This window comes from Macaca thibetana, chromosome 8, assembly GCF_024542745.1.
Source record: "Macaca thibetana thibetana isolate TM-01 chromosome 8, ASM2454274v1, whole genome shotgun sequence".
NCBI classification, from domain to species: domain Eukaryota; kingdom Metazoa; phylum Chordata; class Mammalia; order Primates; family Cercopithecidae; genus Macaca; species Macaca thibetana.
Genome location: NC_065585.1, coordinates 36,493,506 through 36,521,190, shown reverse-complemented (window position 1 = coordinate 36,521,190; position 27,685 = coordinate 36,493,506). Strand labels below are relative to the sequence as shown.

Below are 27,685 nucleotides of genomic sequence, written 5' to 3'. Positions count from 1 at the left end.
TTTTTTCCCTAATGTTATTTTAAATTATTTCTTTGGGCATTGGGGATAAGAACGTATTCAGCTATGTTCTCTTAAACGTTTAGAAAATTAGATTAATAGAAAGTATCTGCACCTTGAGATGTAAATGGTGAAAATACTCAGATATCCTAAGACAGGTATGTAGTTTCCGCTAGAATCAAGGAGACATAGAGAATACAGGAACTTGCTCAAGGATATTAGCTGAAAATGAAATCAAAGAAAAGATGAGAGGAAAGTAGGGTCAAGAGAAGCTTTCTGTTTTTATTTTTAAAATGAAAGCAATATATCTTTAAACATGTTATAGTGGCAAAGATTATATTAATCAGGATATGTGTTATTGCAGACATTTGAGCTTTATTTTTCACATCTAAGGTGCTATAAATTACTCAAAGGATAATGTAACCTTTGGTAAGAAGTACTAATATGTAATTATTGCCATAATCAGGGTGAGATTGTTGGATATTTATGAAGGAAGGAATCAGAAAAGAATTTTGGTATACCATGTGAGAACTTAGATGCACCTGGCTAAATAAGGATTGTAATACGCAATATACCATCATATATATTAGGGACGTTTTGGGCCATATTGACTGGGCCTGCTTCTTGTGGCTCAAATAGTGGGACCTGGGGTAAAATCCCTTTTCTGCTTAGGTTTCTTCATTTTTAAAATGGTAAGACTATATATCATCAGCTCTAAGGTCTCTAACCAGTCTAAAACCTCTATAATTAATGAGAATGTTGTAGAATGCACTGAAAGCAGGAGGAAAGCATATAAAGGAGTCTAGGTAAGCTAAAATTCATCTACTGCAAAACTCTGCCTGATGAGCTTATATGTCACTTGGAAAGTACATTACCTCTTTTAAAGTATAGTAAATCAATTGTCAAATAGCACTAACAACGCCATACAAACAATTTAAGATTGCAAAATATTTCCTGGTGAAATGATACATTTTTTAGACAGAAGAAACTAAAGAATGATTTGCTATAGTATTTTTGAAATTGTGGAATGCCAGTTTTATAAGACATTAATAGGTACGATGTAACAAATGAGTTTGATGATCAAATAAGTACAAAAACATTGCACCTGTTTGGGAGATTCACGAATCTTATCAGTATATTAAAGCACCTGAGGGATTCATCAGTAAACAAACTCTATTAGTTTTGAACATACATTTTATTCATTCATTCAACAACTATTCATTAAGTTCTACTACGAGTCCAAGCTCTGTCCGAGGTACTGATATATCAGTGCCAAAATAGACACACGACCTTGTCCTTGTAGGGCTTATATGCTGGAGGCTTGGGATGGAAAATAAACAATTTTTAAAAAGTAATTTAAAAATATGATAGGAAATGATAAATGCTAAAAAAGTTAGAGCATATTAGGAGAATTAGGGGGGCTGGTGCAGGGGTAGGAACAAGTTTTATTCAGTATTACAGAGCATGGTCCAGAGAGGCCTCATTGAGAAGATGGCATTTGAATGAAGAGGGAAGTGAATTATACACATAGGCAATTGGGGGAATAGCATTTCGGGGGAGGAAATAACCAATGCTAAGGCAAGAACATGTCCAATGTTGAAAAGCCAGGGGCCATTGTGGCTGAAGCAAAATGAGCAAGAGGGATCATCCCAGAGAGGAGAAGAGAGAGGATATTTTATGAAGATCCTGATGGGCCACTTAAGGCTTTTGGATTTTTCTCAGAGTCAAATTGGGAGCTTCTGTAAAGTTTTGAGCACAGAAATAATGATTTGAGTTATAAAAAGATCACTCCAGCTGCTGTGTGGAGAACAAACTATGTAATTGCAAAGACAGAAACAAGGAACCTACTAGGGGTCCATTGCAGTGATCCATGAGAGATAGCTAATCTTGATTAGGAAGACAACAGCACAGATGATGATAAGTGGGAAGATTTTTGGATATAGAGTCAAGAGAACTTGCAGATTAGATGTGGAGTATGATGGAAGGAGAAGTGTACATGATATCTTTCAGCCTTTTGTTCTGAGGAACTGAAAAGATAGAGTTGCCATCAACTGAGATTCGGGGAGCTGTGTGTGAAGCTAGTTTTTTGAGGGGGAAAGATCATAAATTCAGTTTTGTGTTTGCTGTCTTTCATAGATGTATAAGTAGAGGTGCTGGGAAGGCAGTTTGATATGAGCCAGAAGCTCAGAAGGGAGGTCTGAACTGGAGATAAAACTTTGGAAGCAATCAACATATCAACTATATTTAAAGACATGAAAATTAAAGATATCACCAACCAAAATTGTGTCCATAGAAATAGAAATGGACCAAAGATTAAGCCTTGGAACCTCCAACATCAAAGAGCCTGGGAAGAAGGAAATAGTCCAGCAGAAGAGACTGGGAAGTGTCCAATAAGATACTAAGTAAATCAGGGGAATGTGGTGGCTTGGCATACAAATAATGAATGTATATCAAGGAGATGGGAGTGACAACTATGTCACATGCTTCTGACAGGTCAAGTAAGGTGAGGACTGAGATTAAACACTGGAATGAGCAACGCAGAGTCACTAGGAACCTAGACGAGCGCAATTTTAGAAAACTGGCGGTGTCAACTCCCGATGAAGTGTGTTTGGGAGAGAATTAGAAGAAAGGGATAATTGGAAATAGTTAGTATAGCAGCTCTTTTAAGGAGTTTTGCTGCAAATGGGACTTTTTTAGAAAGTGGGAGAAAAGTAGGCCAAGAGAAGTTGTTTTCCCTTTTAAAGTGGAATAAATAGGCACATGCTTGTATGGTTACAAGAATGATCCAGAAGAGTGTAAAGAATTGATAATGTAGGAGAGAAGGGGAACTTGTTACAGCATTTTTCCTATGGGAACAAGTGAGGCTATAGACATCAGCTTTAGATATCAAGAAGTCTTTAGATATCAGCATGGATATTTCATTTATGGTAACTGGTAGGAAGGTAGAGTTTAAGGGGGAAGATATTGATAGATAAGTAGGAGGGGTGGTAGGAGTCTATACAAGTCTTCTCCTGATCATAGAACCTTTTCCCCTCCCTCTCCAACTCCAACCCACAGGTAGATTTACTAATACAACCTGTGGAACCAGTATGCCATAGCACACTGGAAAACATTGATTTATTGCCATTCATTCAATTTAGCAAGGTATTACTATATACAGGAAGGGTAGTCCTGGGTCACATATATGATTAGTGTTAGTAAAATTTTCCCTTTGTGTAGATAAACTAGTTGAGTACCAAATGATCTAATCAGCTCCAATTAATTCTCCACCTAAAGTCATCAGTGTAACCTATGTTGATGTTATAATTCACAGGCCATTCTTCAGTCTCTTATACATACAGACTCTCAATAAACATTGGTTGAATGAATAAATGCATTAAGAAGCCATGTGTTTTTCTAAACAAAATAGGAGGCAAAATATGGCAATCCACTTATTTTGCTAATTATACTAAATTAAGGGCAATTTAATTTTGAAGTCAGATTATTTAGAAATGCGAGAATTATAAAGTCACTGTTATCATTATATTAACTTTCTCTTGTGGCTATATCAAATTACTAAAATTTTAGCAACTGCAAACGAGACTTCTTTATTGTCTCACAGTTTTTTGGGTCCAAAGTCTGATACATGTCTCACTGGGCTAAAATCAAGTTGTCAACAGAGCTGTGTTCCTTATTGAAGGCTAAGTAAGGAAACAACTACTAAGGCAAAACACTACTCCTGGGCCCATTCATGTTATTGGCTTAATTCAGTTCCTTGTGGTTGTAGGGCTGAGATTCCTTCCCTGCTGGCTGTCAGCCAGGGGCTGGTCTTTGCTCCTAGAGGCTGCCTGTATTCTTTCATCATGCTTTCCATGTGGCCCTCTCCAGCAATGGTGGGTCAAGTCCCTCTTATACTTTGAATCTCTGCCTTCAGTCAAAGAAAATTAGAAAATTCTCTGCTCTTAAGGGCTCATGTGATTAGATTTGGCCAATGTATAAGAGATAATCCAGCATAATCTTTTTGGAATGTTAATCACATCTGCAAAGTTCCTTTGCCATGTAATTTATTCACAAGTTCCAGGAATTAGGGCAAGGACATATTTGGGGTACATTTTGCCTATCAGAATATTTAATCTGAAAGATTCAAGGCATTTTTCAAAAGAGGTTCCTATAAAACTATGCTTTGTCTATGTGATAGAATATTATAGATATTTCCCCATTTTACCTCTCAAAAAGAGAGGTAAATATTAATTGTAATTTCCTAAATATCATTCATTCTCTTCCCTTTCCATTTCATTTCATCCCATTCCATTCTATTCAATTCCAGAAACTTTGGTTGAACAACTTCTATGTGCCAGACACCATGCTACATGCAATAGATATAAAAATGGAAGTCATTTTCTTAGCTTGTAAGGAGCTCACAGTCTAGCTGGGGAAACATCTCAAACACAATTTGCAGCAACAGAGTATGGTCGGTGAACATTAATGGACAAAGAAATTAAGTTAGAACTGCTTGGACTTACCTCATCCTTCTATACTCCTAATGCTATACTGGACCCCAGGAATACTTCCAAAGTAACTAGGTTTTCAAAGAGTCCCAGCGGTCTTTCAAAAACAATTGTCTCCTTCACCTGTGCCTTCAACTGCCTGAATAAAAGCCTTTTTGGGCATTGCCTTTTGACTAAAAAGGAAAACATTTCAGGGTTGGCATGAGCCTGCTAATCTTTCTATAACCTAACTTTTCAAGGTCAAATAAAGCCTATAAAAATCAAGCCTCCCCATGCTGGTCAATAGAGTGGGGCTGGGGCGTCAAGCTGGCAGGCTGGGCTGTGGCCAGCCTATGTGTCTAAATCCACCTAGTATGCTCTCTGACTCTCTGGCAATCAGTCTGGCTGTGGCTTGCAGCAGACTGCTGAAGCACTCCTTGGCAGGGCTGTATTTAAACAGCAGCAATTTGTTATGCAACCCCTGGCACTGTCCTTCACAGACCAACTGCCTTTCTTCGACACAATCAAGACAACTGGCTACACCATTGTATTGTCTTGTCTTGCACTTTTGGATACCAATATTTCATAGAAATTGCAGTTTCCCCTGTTCAGATAAAGTTCTTTTATATGATTCATTAAATTTCTCATTCATATGTTTATTCATTCCTTTTATTATGCATCTCCAGAATGTAAAACTGTATGCTTTAGCTTTAAATGTACACAGATTTCCTCCTTTTTTTTTTTTTTTTCCTTGAGTCGGAGGCTCACTCTGTCCCCAGGCTGGAGTGCAGTGGAGTGATCTCAGCTCACTGCAACCTCCGCCTCCTGGGTTCAAGCAATTCTCCTTCCTCAGCCTCCTGAGTAGCTGGGACTACAGGTGCCTATCATGCCTGGCTAATTTTTGTATTTTTAGTAGAAACGGAATTTCACCATGTTGTCCAGGATGGTCTTGACCTCCTGATCTCATGATCCACCCGCCTTGGCCTCCCAAAGTGCTGGGATTACAGGCGTGAGCCACTGCGCCCCACCCCCTCCATTGTTTTTTAAAGGAAAGAAAAAGTTAGTTTGGCTTGGCATATATAGTTAAGTTAACCAGAAGTCTGTGGGGAGGGAAGCAGGGATATTATTCACATTTTTGAGCATCCAGACTGACCTGCGAGAGGCTTTGGATAGGGTCCTGCAGACACTTTGCTGTAGCAGGTAGGGCATTAACTCTCATTTTGGGACAGTGAGTAGGTTCAGGAGGTCCTAAGCATCAGGAGTGATGATATATTACCAACTGGAAGAAATGTATTTAAATATTTGATATGGTTATTCTGGTCATAACAGTTAAATATTAATCCTGAGAAATAGTATTTTTGTGAATTTAGAGTTAAGTTCACCATGGGTAAAACCTTTGTGTTGTTTATTATTTTGACCCATTTATACCTCTAAAACTGCATCCTAGAGTAGGGTTTCCCAAATCTCCCTCTTTTCCAGAGTTACCTGGTAAGTTTTGTTTTAAATTTTACTGGTTTTTAAAAAACTATTTAAAATATAACATGTTCTGGATATTAGCCCTTTGTCAGATGAGTAGATTGCAAAAATTTTCTCCCATTCTGTAGGTTGCCTGTTCACTCTGATGGTAGTTTCTTTTGCTGTGCAGAAGCTCTTTAGTTTAATGAGATCCCATTTGTCAATTTTGGCTTTTGCTGCCATTGCTTTTGGTGTTTTAGACATGAAGTCTTTGCCCATGCCTATGTCCTGAATGGTACTACCTAGGTTTTCCTCTAGGATTTTTATGGTATTAGGTCTAACATTTAAGTCTCTAATCCATCTTGAATTAATTTTTGTTTAAGGAGTAAGGAAAGGATCCAGTTTCAGCTTCCTACTTATGGCTAGCCAATTTTCCCAGCACCATTTATTAAATAGGGAATCCTTTCCCCATTTCTTGTTTCTCTCAGGTTTGTCAAAGATCAGATGGCTGTAATGTGTGGTATTATTTCTGAGGACTCTGTTCTGTTCCATTGGTCTATATCTCTGTTTTGGTACCAGTACCATGCTGTTTTGGTTACTGTAGCCTTGTAGTATAGTTTGAAGTCAGGTAGCGTGATGCCTCCAGCTTTGTTCTTTTGAATTAGGATTGTCTTGGAGATGCGGGCTTTTTTTTGGTTCCATATGAACTTTAAAGCAGTTTTTTTCCAATTCTGTGAAGAAAGTCATTGGTAGCTTGATGGGGATGGCATTGAATCTATAAATAACCTTGGGCAGTATGGCCATTTTCACGATATTGATTCTTCCTATCCATGAGCATGGTATGTTCTTCCATTTGTTTGTGTCCTCTTTTATTTCACTGAGCAGTGGTTTGTAGTTCTCCTTGAAGAGGTCCTTTACATCCCTTGTAAGTTGGATTCCTAGGTATTTTATTCTCTTTGAAGCAATTGTGAATGGAAGTTCATTCCTGATTTGGCTCTCTGTTTGTCTGTTACTGGTGTATAAGAATGCTTGTGATTTTTGCACATTAATTTTGTATCCTGAGACTTTGCTGAAGTTGCTTATCAGCTTAAGGAGATTTTGGGCTGAGACAATGGGGTTTTCTAAATATACAATCATGTCATCTGCAACAGGGACAATTTGACTTCTTCTTTTCCTAACTGAATACCCTTGATTTCTTTCTCTTGCCTAATTGCCCTAGCCAGAACTTCCAACACTATGTTGAATAGGAGTGGTGAGAGAGGGCATCCCTGTCTTGTGCCAGTTTTCAAAGGAAATTTTTCCAGTTTTTGCCCATTCAGTATGATATTGGCTGTGGGTTTGTCATAAATAGCTCTTATTATTTTGAGGTACGTTCCATCAATACCGAATTTATTGAGCATTTTTAGCATGAAGGGCTGTTGAATTTTGTCAAAAGCCTTTTCTGCATCATAATATCCAGAACCTACAAAGAACTCCAACAAATTTACAAGAAAAAAACAAACAACCCCATCAAAAAGTGGGCAAAGGATATGAACAGACATTTCTCAAAAGAAGACATTCATACAGCCAACAGACACATGAAAAAATGCTCATCATCACTGGCCATCAGAGAAATGCAAATCAAAACCACAATGAGATACCATCTCACACCAGTTAGAATGGCGATCATTCAAAAGTCAGGAAACAACAGGTGCTGGAGAGGATGTGGAGAAATAGGAACACTTTTACACTGTTGGTGGGATTGTAAACTAGTTCAACCATTATGGAAAACAGTATGGCGATTCCTCAAGGATCTAGAACTAGATGTACCATATGACCCAGCCATCCCATTACTGGGTATATACCCAAAGGATTATAAATTATGCTGCTATAAAGACACATGCACACGTATGTTTATTGCAGCACTATTCACAATAGCAAAGACTTGGAATCAACCCAAATGTCCATCAGTGACAGATTGGATTAAGAAAATGTGGCACATATACACCATGGAATACTATGCAGCCATAAAAAAGGATGAGTTTGTGTCCTTTGTAGGGACATGGATGCAGCTGGAAACCATCATTCTTTGCAAACTATCACAAGAACAGAAAACCAAACACCGCATGTTCTCACTCATAGGTGGGAACTGAACAATGAGATCACTTGGACTCAGGAAGGGGAACATCACACACCGGGGCCTAGCATGGGGAGGGGGAAGGGGGGAGGGATTGCATTGGGAGTTATACCTGATGTAGATGACGAGTTGATGGGTGCAGCACACCAACATGGCACAAGTATACATATGTAACAAACCTGCATGTTATGCACATGTACCCTATAACTTAAAGTATAATAATAATAAATAAATTATTAAAATATATATATATATAACATGTGCACATGGTTTTATAAAGTCAAACTCTTTAGGGAACTGGAAAATGAAAAGTTAAATATCTTGTCCTATGGTGCTTCTACCTACAGAATGACACTCGAGAACAATTTACTTTAGACTGTTTCTTTCCATGGTTGCTGCCACAACTAAAGGCAATAGTTTTATATCTATAAGGGATTCCGACCAACTTTAAATAGCTTTAATATAACTGAAGAAAACTTCAAAAAAAGTACAGATTACCAGGTCCTTCCTTGCTAGAATCTGATTCAGTACATTTATCTTGGGCTTGGGAATCTAATTTTTTTTTAAGTTCTGATGTGATTATTTTATTCAACCAGAGTCAGAACTAATTTACCAGGGAAAGAAGGGTGTGGACAGTAACATAACCATGTGTTCTTATAAAGTTCTTTGCTCAACCAGCATAAATATGCTTGGTGTTTTGATCCTAAATAATGGTGGAATTTTACAACATACAAATTTCTCCTCACTGTAAAAACACCTTACCCTGCTTGCTTTATTCTTTTTTATTTTCATATCTTTTACATTCATCTCTTAAATTTGCCTTTTATAAACCTTTTTTGTGTGTCTTAGAGTTTATATGTTAACCCTATTTTCCTGCTTTTCTATCCAGATTTAGGAAGTTGAGTAAATTGCTGTTTCATGTCGTTATCCAAAAAAAAAAAAAAAAGGTGGGGGGGGTGGCACAGTGAGGGGCCATTAAAGATTGTAGAAAGCAGAGTTATCAAAAAACATGATTAGACATTTCTGGGAAAATGTACAATCTTATAATCAATAGAATACATACTTCCAATACTTGGAAACTCAGCATATCAATTTAACATAGTGATCTATATTTAGCAAAAATTACTCATCACACTCAGGAGCATAAAATGTCTATGCTCATTTCTGCCTGCCAAAGCATTTAATGCAGCTCTAGTTATTTAGGATAAGGATGGCACTGGGTTTTCAAATAAAAATTTCTGCTGTAGGACACACTAAATTACTGGGAGGATTAGGTGATAGAAAGCATGAATACACACTGAAAATAGGACATGGCATCTGTCAGACTCTGCTATTAATTTTCTGTCCTTATGCTAAGCCTGTCAGCATTGCCAATATTCTTCACAGAGGTAGCTAGCCTTGTGTTCTGAGTGAATGAAAAAACCAAGTCAGTTTTGTCTGACATTTTAAAAAAAAGTTCTTAGCCATACCATGTCTTAATAATTTCTCAATGTTTGATTATTGTTCTGCAGAAGAATTTAAGTTTAATAATTATTTCCTATGAGAGAAATTGTTCTCAATTTTCACAAAAGGATCTATAGCTATTCCTGAGAATCTACACCACATAAAAACAGGGGAAGGGAAGTTTGAAAAAAAAAAAAAAAAGCCCGCCATTTTTTCTCCTAAGCCAACTTCTTTTTTTCAGAATTTAACAGCAGAGTTTTCTGATCCCTAGACATACAACCTTGGACTTAGTGTTTCATCCTTTACTTTCAGTTGACTCCACTCCCCTCCTATTCCCAATTCCTGTACATGCAGTTGTAAGCCCCACCAATACTTCCTTTAAAATGTCTTGGGCAGTGAACAATTGGAAATTAAAAGTTTAAAAATACAATTTACGATAGTATTGGAACCATAAAATACTAAAGAGTTAATTTAACAAAAGATACACAGTATTGCTTTACTGAAAACTACAAAACTGCTGATTGAAATTTTAAAAGACCAAAGTAAATAGAAAGAAACAGCCTATTTATTAATTGGAAGATTCAATGTTTTTTCACTGTCCATTTTCTCTCCATTTATATAGGGGTGTGTGTGTGTGTGTGTGTGTGTGCGCGCGCGCGCATGTGTGTGTGTACACATGTTCAATATAATCAAATTCTCTTCATCCCATGTGAATGTTTTGTTTGTTTGTTTGTTTTTTGAGACGGAGCCTTGCTCTTTCACCCAGGCTGGCATGCTGTGGCGCCCGCCACCACGCACAACTAATTTTTTGTAGTTTTAGTAGAGACAGGGTTTCACCGTGTTAGCCAGGATGGTGTCGATCTCCTGACCTCATGATCCACCCGCCTTGGCCTCCCAAAATGCTGGGATTACAGGCATGAGCCACCGCGCTTTGTCCCATGTGAGCTTTTTAAGACTATAAAAAGCTGTTTCTAAAATGTATTTGGAAATGCAAAGGACCTAAAATAGACAAAAAGTTATTTAACAAAGAAGCATTTGATTTTAAGATGTGTTACAAAGCTGCAGTACTCAAGACAGTGAGACAGTGTGGTATGGGTAAAATAATAAATATGGATTAAAATATAGAATCTAGAAATAGACTCACATATATATATGATAAAATAATTTTCAACAAAGTCATCAAAGCAATTCAATGAGGGGAGGAAAATCTCACAAATGATGCCACAGGAACTGGATATCCAAAAAAAAAAAAAGGGCACTTCAGCTTCTGCATTATGACATACTCAAAAATTAATTGGAAATTGATCATCGGCCCATAAGGAAAAGCTACAATTATCAAGCTTCCAGAATGAAACATAGACAAATATTTTCAAATATCTATCTATCTATCTATCTATCTATCTATCTATCTATCTATCTATCTATATCTCAAAAGGCTTACGCCCAGAATACTTAAGAAGGAATTCCTACAACTCAACAATAAGACATTTAATTGTCTAAAAAAAGTCAAAAAATATATGCAGGTACTTCACAAAATATGATATATGAATGGCTAATGTGCACTTTAAAAAACACTCAACAGCATCGATCCTCAGGAAAATGAAATTAAAACACACATTGAAAAAAGATGGACAATATCAAGCATTTTAGAGAATGTAGAGCATCTGGAACTTCCACATATAGTTGGTGGGAGTGTAAAATGGTACCACCACTTTGGAAAATAGTTTGGCAATTTCTTAAAAAGTTAAACATGTATGTGCCATATGACCCAGCAGTTACACTCTTAAGTATTTACCTAAGATAATTTAAAAACAACTCTAGAAGCTTTGTTCTAGAATGTTTACCGCTCTTTTATTCATAGTAACCCCAAACTGGAACAAACCAAAGTATCTATCGACAGGAGAACAATAGTTAAATAAACTATGATATCCTCATACAGTGGAACAGCCATTAAAATAAATGAACTACTGATACACATAATATGAATAGATTCCAAAAACATGATGTTGAGTAAAAGACAGAAACAAAGTACTATATAATTTATGATTCAATTTGTAAGAAGTTAGAATAAACCAAAATAATCTATGAGAATAAAAATCAGATGAGTGGTGGCTTCTGGGGAATGAGGGAGAGGCGTTACTGGAAAGGGATAGGAGGGAAATTTTTAGGGTGTTGGAAATGTTGCATGTCTTGATAACAATGTGGTTTACATAAGTACACTCATTTGTCAAAATGAACAAACTATATACTTAAGATTTACTTTTGTAAAGTAGACCTTAATTTAAAAATTTGAAAATATCTTCTGGATTTGTTTATTATCGCTTATTACCTTATTTCCGGCTATGAATATTCTGCATTTATTTTGTTGTAAAAACAAGGGAGTATGTTGAATACAGAATTCTTATCGTAGAAAAGGATTGTTCATACCCCAGTGAATGGCCCAGTGTGTGGCACATTTTGTGTTCTCACTGAAAGTCTTCATAGGTATAAGCCAGTTGCTGAAATGTGGCTCTGGCTTAGCTATTCCACAACATCAAGCATTATCTCATTTGTTCATTCAGAATTCCAAGCTATTTACAAACCAGTGAATCCCTTCACTTCTCTTGTGATGGTTAATTTTAGGTGTCAACCTGAGTAGATTAAGGGATATCAAGAGAGCTGGTAAAGCATTATTTCCGGGTGTGTCTGTGGATGTGTTTCTGGAGGAGATTGGCATGTGAGTCAGAAGCCTGAGTGAGGAAGATCTGCCCATAGTGTAGGGGGACACTATCCGATTAGCAGGAGGCCTGAATAGATAAAAAGGCAGAGGAAGGATGAATTCACACTCTGTCCTGGAGCTCGGACACCCTTTTCCCGCCCTTAGACATCAGAACTCCAGATTCCCCAGCCTGTGGACTCCAGTGTTCCCTGTGGGTTCTCAGGCCTTCATCCTTGGAGTGAGAGTCCTTCTACTGGCTTCCCTATTTTTTCACCTTGCAGAGGACCTATCACGAAACTTCTAAGCTCCCATAATCAAGTGAGCCAATTGACCTAATAAACCGCCCTCTCATCCATCTATCTGTCTATTTACCTATTTATCCTATTGGTTCTGTCCCTGTGAAGAACCCTAATATACCTGTCATTCATGTCGTTCTTTGACACTGTTCGAAATACAAGTTACTTTAATTATTTTTCTTCGCTAAATCATCATCTCTATTATGTTCAGTGCTCTTCTCCTCCTCCCCGCTACTTCAACTCATATTTGCATAGTTTTCCTTTCTGCCAAATTTTTAAATATCCTCTGAAACTTTTTCTTATTGTTCAAAAGAAAGAAGGAAAGAAAAAATTTAAAGAAAGAAAAAAAGAACCTCCTTAAGGAGCCAAAATTATTCACAAAATGCCTTAGATTCATCCCCGCATCAGTTCAACCGGGGACACTTAAGACTTTGCAGCCTTCTCAAGTGGAAGCTGCTTATTATCACACTCAGGCCTGTGTATGGCACTACGCATTCTTATTATTTCTGATTAACCTAACTAAAATGTATATGTTTTAATATTTTAACAAAGACTTCACAAACATCAGTACTCGTAATTCAATGCCATAGTTAACCGCCACTTTCTGCTTATCTGTTGATATCCTAATGACTCTTCCACATTCACTAAGAACCCCGATATCTGACTTTGTAAGTCTATCTCTAATTCTATCATCATTCTATGTCAATGTCCATGTAGCTGTCTCATTCAATATCCTGGTTTTCAAGTTCTGACTTTCATTTCCATTCTATTTTAGCAGCCCACTTCTATATCTTCATGATGGACCCAGCCATTGCCCATTTTATTAGCAGCTTTATGGAGAAATAATTCACTTACCATAAAATTCACCTATTTAATTGTATAATTCAGTGGATTTTAATATATTCTCAGATATGTGAAACAATCACCACAGCTATTTTGGAGAATTTTCATTACTTTAAGAAGCAAGACCATATCCTTTAGCTCTCATCCTTCTATCCCCTCATTTCCCCACTTCTCAGCCCTGAGCAACTAATAATCTGCTTTCTGTATCTATAGATTTCTCTATTCTGGACTTTTATATGAATAGAATCATGTAGTATAGAGTCTTTTGTGACTTGCTTCTTTCACTTAGTATAATGTTTTCAAGGTTCCTGCATGTTGTAGAATGTATCAGTCCTTCATTCCTCTTTATGGCTAGATAATATTCTATTGTACACACATACTACATTTTGTTTAACCTCTTGTACACTGATGGACATTTGGGCTGTTTCCACCTTTTAAATGTTATGAATAATCCTTCTGTAAATATTCATGTACAAGTTTGTATGTGGACATAGGCTTTCCTTTCTCTTGGAAATATACTTAGTAGTGGAATTGCTGAGTCATATAGCATCTTTATCTTTATATATTGCCCACTTCTTAATATCCAATATCTCACTCTCTGGCCATACATCAAGCTTACTCATTTTTCCTCCTCCCTGTACACCTACTCTTCAAACATATAAAGATTCAATTTCATTTTCTCCCAAATTATATAATCTCTTCTAACTTTATTTTCTTGCCTACATACCCCATGGCCTATTACTTGAATTGCTCACTTGACAACCCTCAAATCACTCGCCTTCTTTTTTTTCTGTTGTTGCAGAATATAAGTCCTAGCTTTGGATTAATCCAAGCATTTTCTGCTTTTAAACAACTTTCTGGTTTGATATCATTGAAAATCCCTAGTTTCTAACCTCAGCTGGACTTTTGGTGCTGTTTGTCTCTAAAAATCTTCATGAAAAGACCCCTAGCTCACCCTCCCTCATCTTCACCACTAACCTAACATCACCATTGACTGTTAACATGAGAAAGTAATTTCTGTTGTATTTGAGCCATTTTATATTTGAGGTCTACTTGTTATAGAAATTTTCTTAACTGAAATTACATGGGGCTTTCTTTTTAAAAGATTTTTCTTTTTTACTTGAAGTGTGAATTTTAAGTTATTTTTTAAATAATAAATTGTGTGATTCTTAGAATTAATGTCATAGCTTGTTCTCTGATGATCCTATATAAATTAGTAGATATGACAACTCTAGTGATAGTTAGATATTATTAGTCTACTTGCCACTCTTAGAACAATATTTCTCCTTTCCTATTAGTATCATAGAAGTTATAGTTTTCAATTCCAGGGAAATGTACAACATGCACACATACACATGTGAAACATTCAAACTAAAAAAAATAGCAAGTTGATGAGCAGAATAATCTGAGTAGCTATTAAAAGAGATCTAGGCAAGACGCTGTCTCAAAAAAAAAAAAAAGAGATCTAGATGCTGGACAAATGTTTTCATTGTTTTAAGTACTTGACAATTAAATAATCTTGGAATTTTAAGCCTTGCAAAACTTTCACCACACCTCTATTTACCATATACACAGTTGATTGTGCAGGTAGGTCCCACTAGTGGGCTGTGTGAGTAGAATCTTGGGTTACTTTTCTAAAAGAAATGATAAATTTACCTTGATATCACTTTCATTACAAACAGGGACATAAATTTGTAGATGGCCTCATTGCAGCTTAGGCCAATTTCTTTCTATAAATGTAATATTATGCTCCACTATGGATGCCTTTTGGTCAGATTGTTCCAAACTATTCCTCGGAAGACAAACGTTTAACTTCATAAAGTAGAAAAGGAGCACCAGCAATTTCTTAAGAGCCCCTTTGGCCTTCTGCTTATTTTCTTTGAAGTGTTACTTTAGAAGGCAGGATAGCGTAGGTGAAAATATACTGACCTGAATGTCATAAAATTGTGGGTTCATACCCTGGCTCTGCTACTAATTATGTATGGACTCCTGAGTGAACTACTGATCACCCTAAATCTTAGTTTTTTCTCAATCTCAAATAAAAACTTCTTAGGGTACTGATGAAGAGCTGATATGTGTAAAGTACATGGGATGTAGTTTCTTCTTGTTCCTTTATTTCCTTTGGGTCTAGCCTGATTTCTTCTTGATTGAATTAACATGATTTCTCAATGACTTGCATATCAGATCAGCTTGGCAAAATTTTCATGTGCTCCAGATAGAATATCACTTAGAACATTTGTCCTTTGGATCTGGTTCATGCATTATTTAAAAAGCAAGCATAATTTGTTGATGAGATTAAATGTATAGAATCTAAATATTAAAATATTAAAATCCATTTTCTATCAAAGGTAGTCTGACTCTGAAATTGTTTCTTAGTATTGAGAGAAAGATACTAAGTCATACTCACCCCTCTGAGACCAGTAGGATCAGGTGTCACCAGTCTGGGGTAAGGGTATCCTTAGATCTCTGCAGCTGCAGGTCAATACAACTTCAATACAGTACAGTGTAATACAATACAATGAGACATGATATAATAAAAATTTAGTAGAGGAGGAATGTTTTGAATAGTATTTACTCAAAGCAATATATGTGAGTCTACCACTCACATCCACTTTCTTATTTTCCCTTCAGTTCTCAATTCCCTGTAAAATGATTTTGGTACTCTCTGCTTTATTGAGACCATTTTGAAAAGTAGCACATAATCTCCAAACTGGTAAATATTAGGAGAATCTTTCAGTCCTGTACTCACCTGCTGAATTTCATACTACATATAATACCTGAATTTTTCTATCATGATTTTCATAAACTACTCTGGTTTTTACTATCTCTTTAACTGATCTCTGTTGCTCTGTTTAGGAGTCTCTCTCCCTATGCTTATCTTCTTTTCATTACCTTTCCACCAGGATTCATTTTCAGCCCACCATTCTTTTCAATGTGTGTTCTCTCTTTTGAGATGGCCCCAGTTTCAACCATGGTCTATGGGACTACTTTATTGATGTATTGAGTCCCGCCTCTCTACTAAGCTTAGTAAATGTTTGTGAATGGATCTTAATTGTATGTCTCCACCTAGGATGTATGATTGGGGCCTTCTAGTGCAGAAACAGTCCATTTAGTGCAGAAACTGTTTGTGCACAGTTCAGAACATTCAGAGCACTACTGACACACTGTTGTGGCAGACCTTGTTTTTGGTCTCCTTAATCTCTATTTCTTCACGTATCTTACTACAGAAAGTTCATTTCATTTGGGGTGTCAAAATATCAAAACTTGGCCAATATGACATAAAGGAACTCTCCCACAGATTCTAGAAAGCTTTACTTTTTTGATATAGGCATTACACTTGTTTCTGTTCTTTCTTCCTGGAATGAAAGCCAGGGAAGCAATTGTCATGGTGATACAATGAAGTGACTATAAGGATGCGAGCCATGCATCAAGGGACAGAGCAGCCTGGCCCATTGATGGAGCTTCTGCATCAACCCTGTACTCCTATATTAGATATAATTAATTTCAGCTTTGGGAAAAATAAAATCAAAATAACAGTGGCATAACAAAATAAAAGTTGATATCTCTTTTATGTTAATGAAGTCTAGGAATGAACAGTCCAGGATTGGTACAGCAACTCCTATCATTAGGCACTCAGACTCCTTGAATTTTGTTGTATAGTCACATAATCTAGCCATTATATCTACAATTTAATTCATGACCAAGGAAGGACAAAAGAAGGACATAATGTTTTCCTTTAAAAATACTTTCTGAAGTCACACAGGACATTTCTATTTACATCTTTCAGCCAGAAATTAGTCATACAGTCATACTTAACTGTAAGGTAGCCATGTGTTTGGCTAAAAATAATGAATGTTATTGCAAAGAAAGAAGGCAAGAAAATTGGGGGCAGTAATTAGTTATCTCTGCCCCCAACTGTATATCTTTGACTTTTTGATAAATAAATTAAAAAATTACTCCTCATTTGAATAGACCTTTTAAGATTCCATTACATGCAGCCAAATGCAATCCTTAATTAATTCAGAATTTGAATCCTAGAATAGGTACTGAAAGTAACACAAGATAAAATGTGGGATTGACTGAAGGAAGAAAGTGGGGGCACTGGGCAATACAGTCTCATGGTGCATTCTGGAAAATTTGTGATGATGCTTCTGTAGAATTAGGTAAAACTGCTGTGTGCTGTATTTTAGGAAGCAGACCATATGCCTCCCTTGGCTTTGCCATTAGGAAAAAATGATAGGACAGTTCGGACTCTTGGGGTGTGTGGGTTACTTTATTGTCACTCTCATCAGGCCATTTTACAAGCAAAGAGGGAAGAGTTGTTTTAATCATTTATTGTGGTATAATAAACCACTCTAAAACTAAGCACTTCAAAACAGCAATTGCTATCTCTTACAGTTCTTGTGGATTGACTAGGCTTGGGTGAGTGATTTTCTCATAGGATTGCTCATGTGATTTTATGTCAGAAGATGAATAAGACTGAAGTTTTGATTGGCCTGGACGTCCAAGAGGGCTTTTTCTTTTCCATATCTGGTGCTTTAGCTAGGGTGACTTGGCCAGCCTGGGAGCTGGGAGCCTCTTTCTTCAGGTAGCTTCTCCTTGTGGCTTGTTGGTGTGATCAGACCCAACACCAGCTCGTGGGGGCGAGGAAGTCTGGCGGAGTCAAAGGATTGAGAAAAAGACAGTTTGAGACAGAGAAGTGGGACCAGGGGGCCATCGTGATCATGGAGGCTGTGAAGGCCCTGAGCTCTGGGAGCCCACGTTATTTATTGGTAATCCAACAGAGAAACAGGTGGTGATAATGTGGAGGTAAAAAGGGCAGGTGCATGATCTACAGCTGTGATGGTTTAGCATTTATAAGGAACATATTCTGCTACTTGAGATAATGGGAATACAATTGATCTAGGAGCCTAGGAAGACTAGAAGCAAGGAGCCAGCAAGTCTAGACACATTCCAGAGGACATTATGTCAGACATGCAAGCCCTGCCTCAGCTTTCTTCCCAATACTCAGCTTTTTCCCCCGACAGTGGCTAACATGGGATTTCTCACAGCAATGATCATCTCAGGGTAGTCATGCTTCTTCCATAATCATTGACCCACAAATAAAGTATATGAGAGACCCAACTGGAAGCCACTAGGCTTCTAATGACCTAGCCTTCAAAGACATGCAGCATCACTTTTGTCCCATTCTATGGTCAAAAGTGAGTTAACTAAGTTAACCTAGATTCAAAGAACGGGAGCTGTACAAGTTTGTGAATACCCGAAAGGGTGATTTACAGGTATACCTCGTTTCATTGCACTTTGCTTTATTGTGCTTCACAGATACTACATTTTTCACAAATTGAAGGTTTGCGATAACCCTTGTGTCAAGTAAGTCTACTGGTGCCATTTTTCCAACAGCATGTGCTCACTTCATGTTTCTGTGTCACATTTTTGCAATTTTCAGAATATTTCAAAGTTTTCCATTACTATTATGTCTGTTACAATGATGTGTGATCAGTTATCTTGCTGATCGGAAGGCTCTTACTGCTGGGAAGGATGTAAAATGTTATTAAAATCTCTGGTAACTAATTTGGCACTGTTTTATAAAGCTGAATGTGTGCCTACCCTAAAAAACTAACAAGTTCATGTCTGTTATTTGAAGAAACTTGCACATGTGCACCTAAAACTATGTGTAAGATAGTTCACAGCATCATTGCTTGTGTTGGAAGAAAAGCGGAAATTACCCAAATATCATCAAAAGAAGAATGAATACATAAATTCCTAAATACTTAAACAGTGGAAAATTGCCCATCAGTGAAAGTCAATGAATTACAGCTATGTGAAACAATATAGATAATATCTTACAAAATTGAATTTTTTTTTAAATTTATTTATTATTATTATACTTTAAGTTGTAGGGTACATGTGCATAACGTGCAGGTTTGTTACATATGTATACTTGTGCCATGTTGCTGTGCTGCACCCATCAACTCGTCATTTACATCAGGTATAACTCCCAATGCAATCCCTCCCCCCTCCCCCCTCCCCATGATAGGCCCCGGTGTGTGATGTTCCCCTTCCTGAGTCCAAGTGATCTCATTGTTCAGTTCCCACCTATGAGTGAGAATATGCGGTGTTTGGTTTTCTGTTCTTGTGATAGTTTGCTAAGAATGATGGATTCCAGCTGCATCCAAGTCCCTACAAAGGACTCAAACTCATCCTTTTTTATGGCTGCATAGTATTCCATGGTGTATATGTGCCACATTTTCTTATTCCAATCTGTCACTGATGGACATTTGGGTTGATTCCAAGTCTTTGCTATTGTGAATAGTGCCGCAATAAACATACGTGTGTATGTGTCTTTATAGCAGCATAATTTATAATCCTTTGGGTATATACCAAGTAATGGGATGGCTGGGTCATATGGTACATCTAGTTCTAGATCCTTGAGGAATCGCCATACTGTTTTCCATAATGGTTGAACTAGTTTACAATCCCACCAACAGTGTAAAAGTGTTCCTATTTCTCCACATCCTCTCCAGCACCTGTTGTTTCCTGACTTTTTAATGATCGCCATTCTAACTGGTGTGAGATGGTATCTCATTGTGGTTTTGATTTGCATTTCTCTGATGGCCAGTGATGATGAGCATTTTTTCATGTGTCTGTTGGCTGTATGAATGTCTTCTTTTGAGAAATGTCTGTTCATATCCTTTGCCCACTTTTTGATGGGGTTGTTTGTTTTTTTCTTGTAAATTTGTTTGAGTTCTTTGTAGGTTCTGGATATTAGCCCTTTGTCAGATGAGTAGATTGCAAAAATTTTCTCCCATTCTGTAGGTTGCCTGTTCACTCTGATGATAGTGTCTTTTGCTGTGCAGAAGCTCTTTAGTTTAATGAGATCCCATTTGTCAATTTTGGCTTTTGCTGCCGTTGCTTTTGGTGTTTTAGACATGAAATCTTTGCCCATGCCTATGTCCTGAATGGTACTACCTAGGTTTTCCTCTAGGATTTTTATGGTATTAGGTATAACATTTAAGTCTCTAATCCATCTTGGGCAAAAAAACAAAGCTGGAGGCATCACGCTACCTGACTTCAAACTATACTACAAGGCTACAGTAACCAAAACAGCATGGTACTGGTACCAAAACAGAGATATAGACCAATGGAACAGAACAGAGTCCTCAGAAATAATACCACACATCTACAGCCATTTGATCTTTGACAAACCTGAGAGAAACAAGAAATGGGGAAAGGATTCCCTATTTAATAAATGGTGCTGGGAAAATTGGCTAGCCATAAGTAGAAAGCTGAAACTGGATCCTTTCCTTACTCCTTATACGAAAATTAATACAAAATTGAATTTTTTAAAAGCATGTTGCTGAAGACTTCATACTGTCTGATATTTTTATAATACAAAAAAGCAAAATTATACAATATATTGTTTAGGTATACCTACCTATGTGAGAAAACTACTTTAAAGAAGCAGTGACATCATGAACATGAAATTCATGTGGCTGCTAATCTTTGCAGGGGAGAGAAAAGGGATGGGAATGGGCAGGAACACGTAAGTGATTTTAATATAAAAGTAAGATTCAAATTCTTATGTTGAGTGGTTTAGGTTTATGCTTTAAGCTCACACATATGTCACAATTCTTTTGTATGTGTAAAGCATTTCATAATAAAACACTTTTAAATTAATATACTTTATGTACTGATATGAAATGCTGTTTAAAATAGATCATCAAGTAAGCCAGCTATAAGGGTTTGTTTGGGACAGCCATGGTTTACACCTGGCATAATTGCTAACTGCAGCATTTTTCTCCCTCAGATCAGCCCAACTGAAATGTAAATTATATGTTTACCTTTTTTTTTTTTGAGACGGAGTCTCGCTCTGTCGCCCAGGCTGGAGTGCAGTGGCCAGATCTCAGCTCACTGCAAGCTCCGCCTCCCAGGTTTTCGCCATTCTCCTGCCTCAGCCTCCCGAGTAGCTGGGACTACAGGCGCCCGCCACCTCGCCCGGCTAGTTTTTTGTATTTTTTAGTAGAGACGGGGTTTCACCGTGTTAGCCAGGAAGGTCTCGATCTCCTGACCTCGTGATCCACCCGCCTCGGCCTCCCAAAGTGCTGGGATTACAGGCTTGAGCCACCGTGCCCGGCCATGTTTACCCTATTTTTAAGTAAAAAAAATTACAAGATGTAGAATGATGTTTATATTATGCTTCAGCTCATGTAATATGACCTAATCAAAAATATACAAATAAAACTTTAGGGAACAAATAAGAACATTAGTTATAGTTAACATTTTGAAGAAGAGGACATATGGAAACTACTTGGGAAACAAGGATACCTTACTAATGGATAACAGTTAATATCTGTGGAGCAGGACTTGGAAGACAGGAGTGAGAGACTTTTCTCTGTAGATCACTTTGGTCTATTAGAATTTTGTACCCTTATTCACAATAGCAAACACATTGAATCAACCTAAATGCCCATCATTGACAGATTGGATAAAGAAAATATGGTACAAATATACTATGAAATACTATGCAGGCATAAAAATGAATGAGATCATGTCTTTTGTGGGAACATGGATGGAGTTAGAGGCTATTATCTGTAGCAAACTAACGCAGGAACAGAAAACTAAATACTTTGCATGTTCTCACTTATAAGTGGGACGTGAATAATGAGAACTCATGAAAACAAAGAACGGAGCAACAGACACTGGGGTCTACTTGAGGGTTGAAGGTGGGAGGAGGGAGAGGAGCAAAAAAAAAAAAATAACTATTGGGTACGAGGCTTACTACCTGGGTAATAAAATAATCAGTACAACGAACCCCTGTGACATGAGTTTACTTATACAATGAATCTTCACATGTACCTCTGAAACTAAATTAAAAGTAAAAACAAAAAACAAGAAACAATTTCACAGCATATAAAAAATAATTTTGTGCCTTATGCATGTATTACCTATTTGGATAAGCAATTTAAAACAGCAAAATTCATTTTTAATGCAATGTGATCCATGCCATGATAGCTATTACCACACCAGCTTTCATTTATTAGATTCTTATTTTGTATGAAGCACAGTTCTCAACACTGTGGCTACATTAGATTCTGACAGCAAATCTAAGACATAAGTAGCACTACTACTAGCTGTGTGACTCTGAAAAGTTGCCTCATTTCTTCTGTGAAACTATTCTTATTCTATCCTATTTATACTATTCTTTTTCCTGCCCATTCTGTGATGTCACATATGTTAACCGTTAAGCATTTGCTAAGGCAGTAGCTATAGTAGAAAGTGTTCCGGATTCGAAGTCCTGAGATCTCTTGCTCAGCTACTTACCATCTATATACACCTGAGCAAGCTGTGTTGGCTCTCTGAGAAAGCCTGGATTTTTCACTATAAAATAGATACAACATGCCTTCTAATTTTACAGGCTTCTGTGTGAAACAAATGAAGGCAGAAAGTGGAAGTGGGTTAGAAACCAGAATGCATCATACAAATATGAGTTACTATTATTATTAATGACCGAGTGTAACATTTCTATCAGGAAAGCCATAAATCAATAGAGATGTTGTAACTGAAAACTTGAAGACCTTTTTTTTTTTTTTCCGTTCAGCACAAGTGCCGTTTCCTCCTTGCTTGTTGCTTTATATAGTCGATAGTTTTATGCATAGCAACAGCCTTGAAACAGATCCACAAGAACATAATGAATGTACTTTAAGCAGAAAATGTTAAATGATCTACATCTTTTGTTACGGGCTAGGCCTCAATTAATTCCGGAGGTGGTTTTTCTCAGTTGAAACAAAAGCAAAAAACCTGATGTTGTTTACTGTACATGAATAAATTCAAAATTTGGTGATAAAATGGTAATATAAGTTGAATTGTGGCCTTTTCTCTTAAGAAAGTATACTGACAATATTCTCACAGAATTTATTTAGCTTAACTCTCTTCTTTTGTATAATTTGAAAGCTGCTTCTTTTCCTTCTTGCAGCAAAACAACTATGTGAAATACTGCATTACAACAGCAGAAAAAGGCCTTTCCAGAAATTAAACCGAAAAAATGTGGAAGAATTTGATTTTATTGATTAGAAAAAAATAACATCACAGAAAAATATATGCCAAGTGTTCTAGAACTAAAAATCTTTCAATTCCATATCTATAATGATGGCATGCTTGAAAGGAGAAAAGAGGCAAAATACATAGCGTTCTTGTTGATATGGCACTGTAAAGTTACCTGGCAGACTTGTCTAGGGTTTGGCGTATTTTAGTTTCTCTTGGCTCTTATGATAGCGGAAACCCAGGAAAATCTTCTAGAGAGTTTTTCTAATTGGTGATTTTAAAAAATCAATTTATAATATCAATAGGCTCAGACAACTCAGTTTATTTTTGCACAAAGTTTTATTTTCTCTCAATAGGGTCCCATTCTTCCCATCTCCTCCACAGCCTCTCACCTCCCTCCAGGGGCACTCTGCTGAGTAGCTTTCCAAGGGGAGAATCTTTGAAAATGTGGGGGAAGATGTGAATTGCAGCCCACATGAAAATCTTTATTTAGATAGTTTTTATCTAGGGATTTAAAAAATGCCAACCAAGGTACTCAATCCTATTTTCTTAGCAGAAGCAAGAGAATAAAAGAAGGAGGTGGGCAATGTTTAGTGTACCTGCACCCTGGGAGGTATGCAACATTTCCTCTTATTTTACATGAAACTTTGTGATTTTACTGTTATCCTATATTCAGGGCTCACAGCATCAACTACGAGAGCTTGCCGGTGGCAAATTCTGAGTGTGGGTTTTGGTGTCAACCTGACCTCACTTCAGATTCAGATTGAGTATTTTTAGGCCAGATAATTGGACTGCCTCAGCAGAAATGACCAGAATTTTCCCTACTCAAAATAACCGAAACAAAACAAGACAAAATTTCCAATAATAATAGTAACAACCAAAATGAGTAACTGAGAAAAAAGTCTCAATCATCAAGGTTTATTAAGCTAGCTTTAGGGTGCCTCCAGGAAAAACACGAGACACAGGCACATCTGTGGCTGTTTTTACTAAGAGATTTTTAGGAGGTTTAGTATTTACACATTTCCTTAAAGGGGGAAAGGCAGGTATGAAGAAGGGCAGGTAGGGAGGTAAAGTGAACAGTTACATTCCTGTGAGACACATTAGTGCATAGTAAGTCTACATTTTACATAATAGAAGGTGAATATTTGAAGATAAAAGGAGATTGAAAGGAAAAGTCAATTACGCAGATGTCTCTGGGCAGGTAGGAATGAGTCTTGTCTTTGTTTTACACCTGGGAAGATAAGCTTGTAATTGACATTATCAGTGTGGAAATGAACAGGCTTTAGTTTTAGGAGCTAGACTTAGACTGTAGGCCTAAAGTTACAATTGGCATGCCCTTGTTTATGGGAGTACAGCAAAGAATTTACTTATGAGTGATCTGTGGAGGCAACCCTTTGTAGATGTCTGAGGCCTTCTCCCTTTCCCTGGGAATCTGGCTGATGGATAATGTTGGTAACAGCTATTCATTTGAAAAAGGGCGTTGCATGACTCAGCCTCCCAGCTTAATCTTCCCTTTTGCATAAGAAGTTTGGGGGACCTCAGATTTTTTATTTTCCTTTATGATAGTAACCACATTTAGAGCAAAATGGTCTAAATGTATGTGTAGTATAATGGAAAGAGATTCCATTTGAGGTCACAAGATCTGCATTTAGTTTTCTAGGATAAGCACTCACGAGCAAGGTAACCTTAAACTCTTCAGCCTCTTTTTTCATCTGTTCAGTTGGGGGGACCACTCTCCTAATTTCCCCATAGGTTCCTGTGCAGATGAAACAGTGGTAATTCTCAGTGGTTGGCAAACGTTTTCCATGAAAGGCAAGAGTAAATATGCAGGTCTTGCTGGTAATTATGGTCTCTGTTGTAACTACTTAACTCTGTTGTTGGAGGGCAAAAGCAGCTATAGACAATATGTGAACAAGTGTGTCAGTGTCCAATAAAACTTAACTTATGAACACTTTTGTGTTCATAAGCAATTGAATTTTATATATATTTTACATTTCAAAAAAAGCTATTTTTTTCTTTTGATTTTTTCCCCCAAGCATTTAAATATGTAAAAATCATTCTTAACTCCTGGCCATACAGAAACAGCTGCTGGGCTGGATTTGTCTCACGGGTTGTAATTTGCTGACCCTGGTGTATATCAAAGCACTTAATAAACGTACATATATGTAAGTAGTTGCTAAGTTGTGTAAAATCATAGTGGAATATCTGAGGTCCATTTAAATTTCATATTTACATTCTTTGTCACTCCAAACTTGATGAGATTCCTGCTTGCCGTGTCTGTGACATTTCAATGTTGTCCCAAGGAAAATCATTTAAGAGGGGAAGCTATTTTGACTGAAAGAGTTCCAGTTGCATTTCCCATCCAGAGATAAATGGTTGAAGAATCAGTCAGCATTTGAAATTACATGAACTATTGACTTGTCTCAAAAGCATGAAGCATCCTGGTTTTCCCTAGATAATGCAGACACTCCTTTTATATGTTGCATGTGCACCATCACAGAACCTCTCACACTGAGCTGTGATTGTCTGCTTAGGTTTTGGTATCCCAATAAATTATGAGCTTCACAAAGGTAGAAATTAAGCACTAGTACCTCCTGGCAAAGGTATTTGTTTATTTATGCCAGTGATATTATAATTTATAATAAAAATATATATTTGGTCCTCATCTAGTTACTGGCACAGAGCTCCTAAAACCCTTGGAATTTCCAAAGTGGTGTCTTTTATGTGCGTATAAGATGACTGGTGTCTAGGGGCTCCTAAATAGCCTCAGGATGGGGGCTGGTTACCAGGGGAACAAACCATTTGATTAGAGGGTTGGAACTTTCACCGCTGGGGAGGGGAGAGGGTCTGGAGGTTGAGACCATCACTAATGGTCAATTATTTTATCAATTATGCCTTCACAATGAAATCACAATGAAATCTCAGTAAAATCTCAAAAGGACAGGGTTCAGAGAGCTTCCAGGCTGTTGAGCACCTGGAGGTGATGGGAGGGTAGTGCGAGTCTGGAGAGGGCATAGAAGTCGCACGTCCTTTTCCTCATGCCTTGCCCTATACATCTCTTCCTTCTGGTTGTTCCTGATTTATATCTTTCTATAATATACTGCTAATCTAGTAAGTAAATTGTTGTCTTGAGTTCTTTGAGCCAATCTATCAAATTGTTGAGTCTCAGTATGAGGTCAGGGGAATCTTGAATTGATAACCACACAGTCAGGAGCACAAGTCACAACCTGGACTGAAGTGGACACAGTCTTGTGGGACTGGGCCCTCAACCTGTTGGGATCTGATGCTATCTCTAGGTAGATAGTGTCCAAATTGAGTCAAATTTTGGGACACCCAGCTGATGTCAGGGAATTGGTCTGTGTGTCGGGGGAAACCCATACATCTGGTGCCAGATGTGTTTTGTGTGAGCATATAGTGAAACAACTAAGGGTTTTCTATACAATGTTCCTTTCTAGCTAATGAAGGATTTACAGAGCTGGCAAGAATACAGGGAAAAAAAAGCAGATAAACTAAATGGAGGAGTCAGGGTAAATGTGAAACGTGGGAGTTAAAATGATAAAGCTAAAGGTAAGAGTATCACAGAGAAGTATGTACCACTCCTGCTCTGAAATTTGCTTTGGTCTCTTTTTCATATCCTTATGGTATATGAATGCTAACAGAATTGCTTTTAACAATTATATAATAGATGTTATTAATAGATGTTAATAACACCTATTAACATCTCATGGATTAGTTTTCTCCATATTCTAACTCACTTCAATTGAGCAAACACATTTACAGAAACTACTTGCTGCATCAAGGAATTCATAAGTGAGAGCAGTGATTCTTCCCTTTGTTCCAGGTACTTAGGCATGAATGGAGCAGGAGAGGGCTCTCCCCTACCCACTAGGAATGTTGGGTGATGGTTTGGCAATTATGACATTGTCTCTCTAAAAGTGATAAATTGGGAGTCGGCACCAGGGACAGGCCATTTCCTGATAGTCCACAGCTGTTGTACTAAAGTGTTAATTGAACGCAGACACCAGGGAGAAGAAACTTCCTGGGCATACACATTAAGAGACAAAATGGCAGAATATGATGTTCTGGGGGGTTCTGAAAAAGGAGGAAAATCTCAGATGGGCATGCGTACAACTGCCTAAACACACTACACATACTCACCTTCCAAGGGTAAGAAGGGCACTGCACATGTGGGCAGCCCACACTAAAGGGAGAATCTCGGGAAGGGGGCTGCCTATAAAGTCCTTGGATCAAAGTTAAATACTGCACTTGAGCTTGGTGCCTGCTTGGGTCTCTTCCAAGCATATTTTCCATTTCTCTCTTTCTTGTTCTA

General features: G+C 37.4%; 2 protein-coding genes across 3 annotated transcripts in view; one reads left to right on the top strand and one right to left on the bottom strand.

Moving 5' to 3' along the window:
- EBAG9 (estrogen receptor binding site associated antigen 9) overlaps positions 1-27,685 on the top strand; it is a 1,013,262-nt gene that overhangs the window by 161,911 nt on the left and 823,666 nt on the right. The window lies entirely within an intron of this gene.
- The window catches only part of TMEM74 (transmembrane protein 74), a 143,702-nt gene that overhangs the window by 79,666 nt on the left and 36,351 nt on the right, over positions 1-27,685 (bottom strand). Inside the window, exon 2 of one of the 2 annotated variants that reach the window (XR_007728228.1) lies at positions 17,583-17,967. The exons of the other annotated variant lie outside the window; for it this stretch is intronic. The gene's annotated coding sequence lies outside the window, so the exon portion shown is untranslated. Of the gene's footprint in view, positions 1-17,582; positions 17,968-27,685 lie in introns of those variants that run through there. 2 annotated transcript variants of the gene reach the window in all.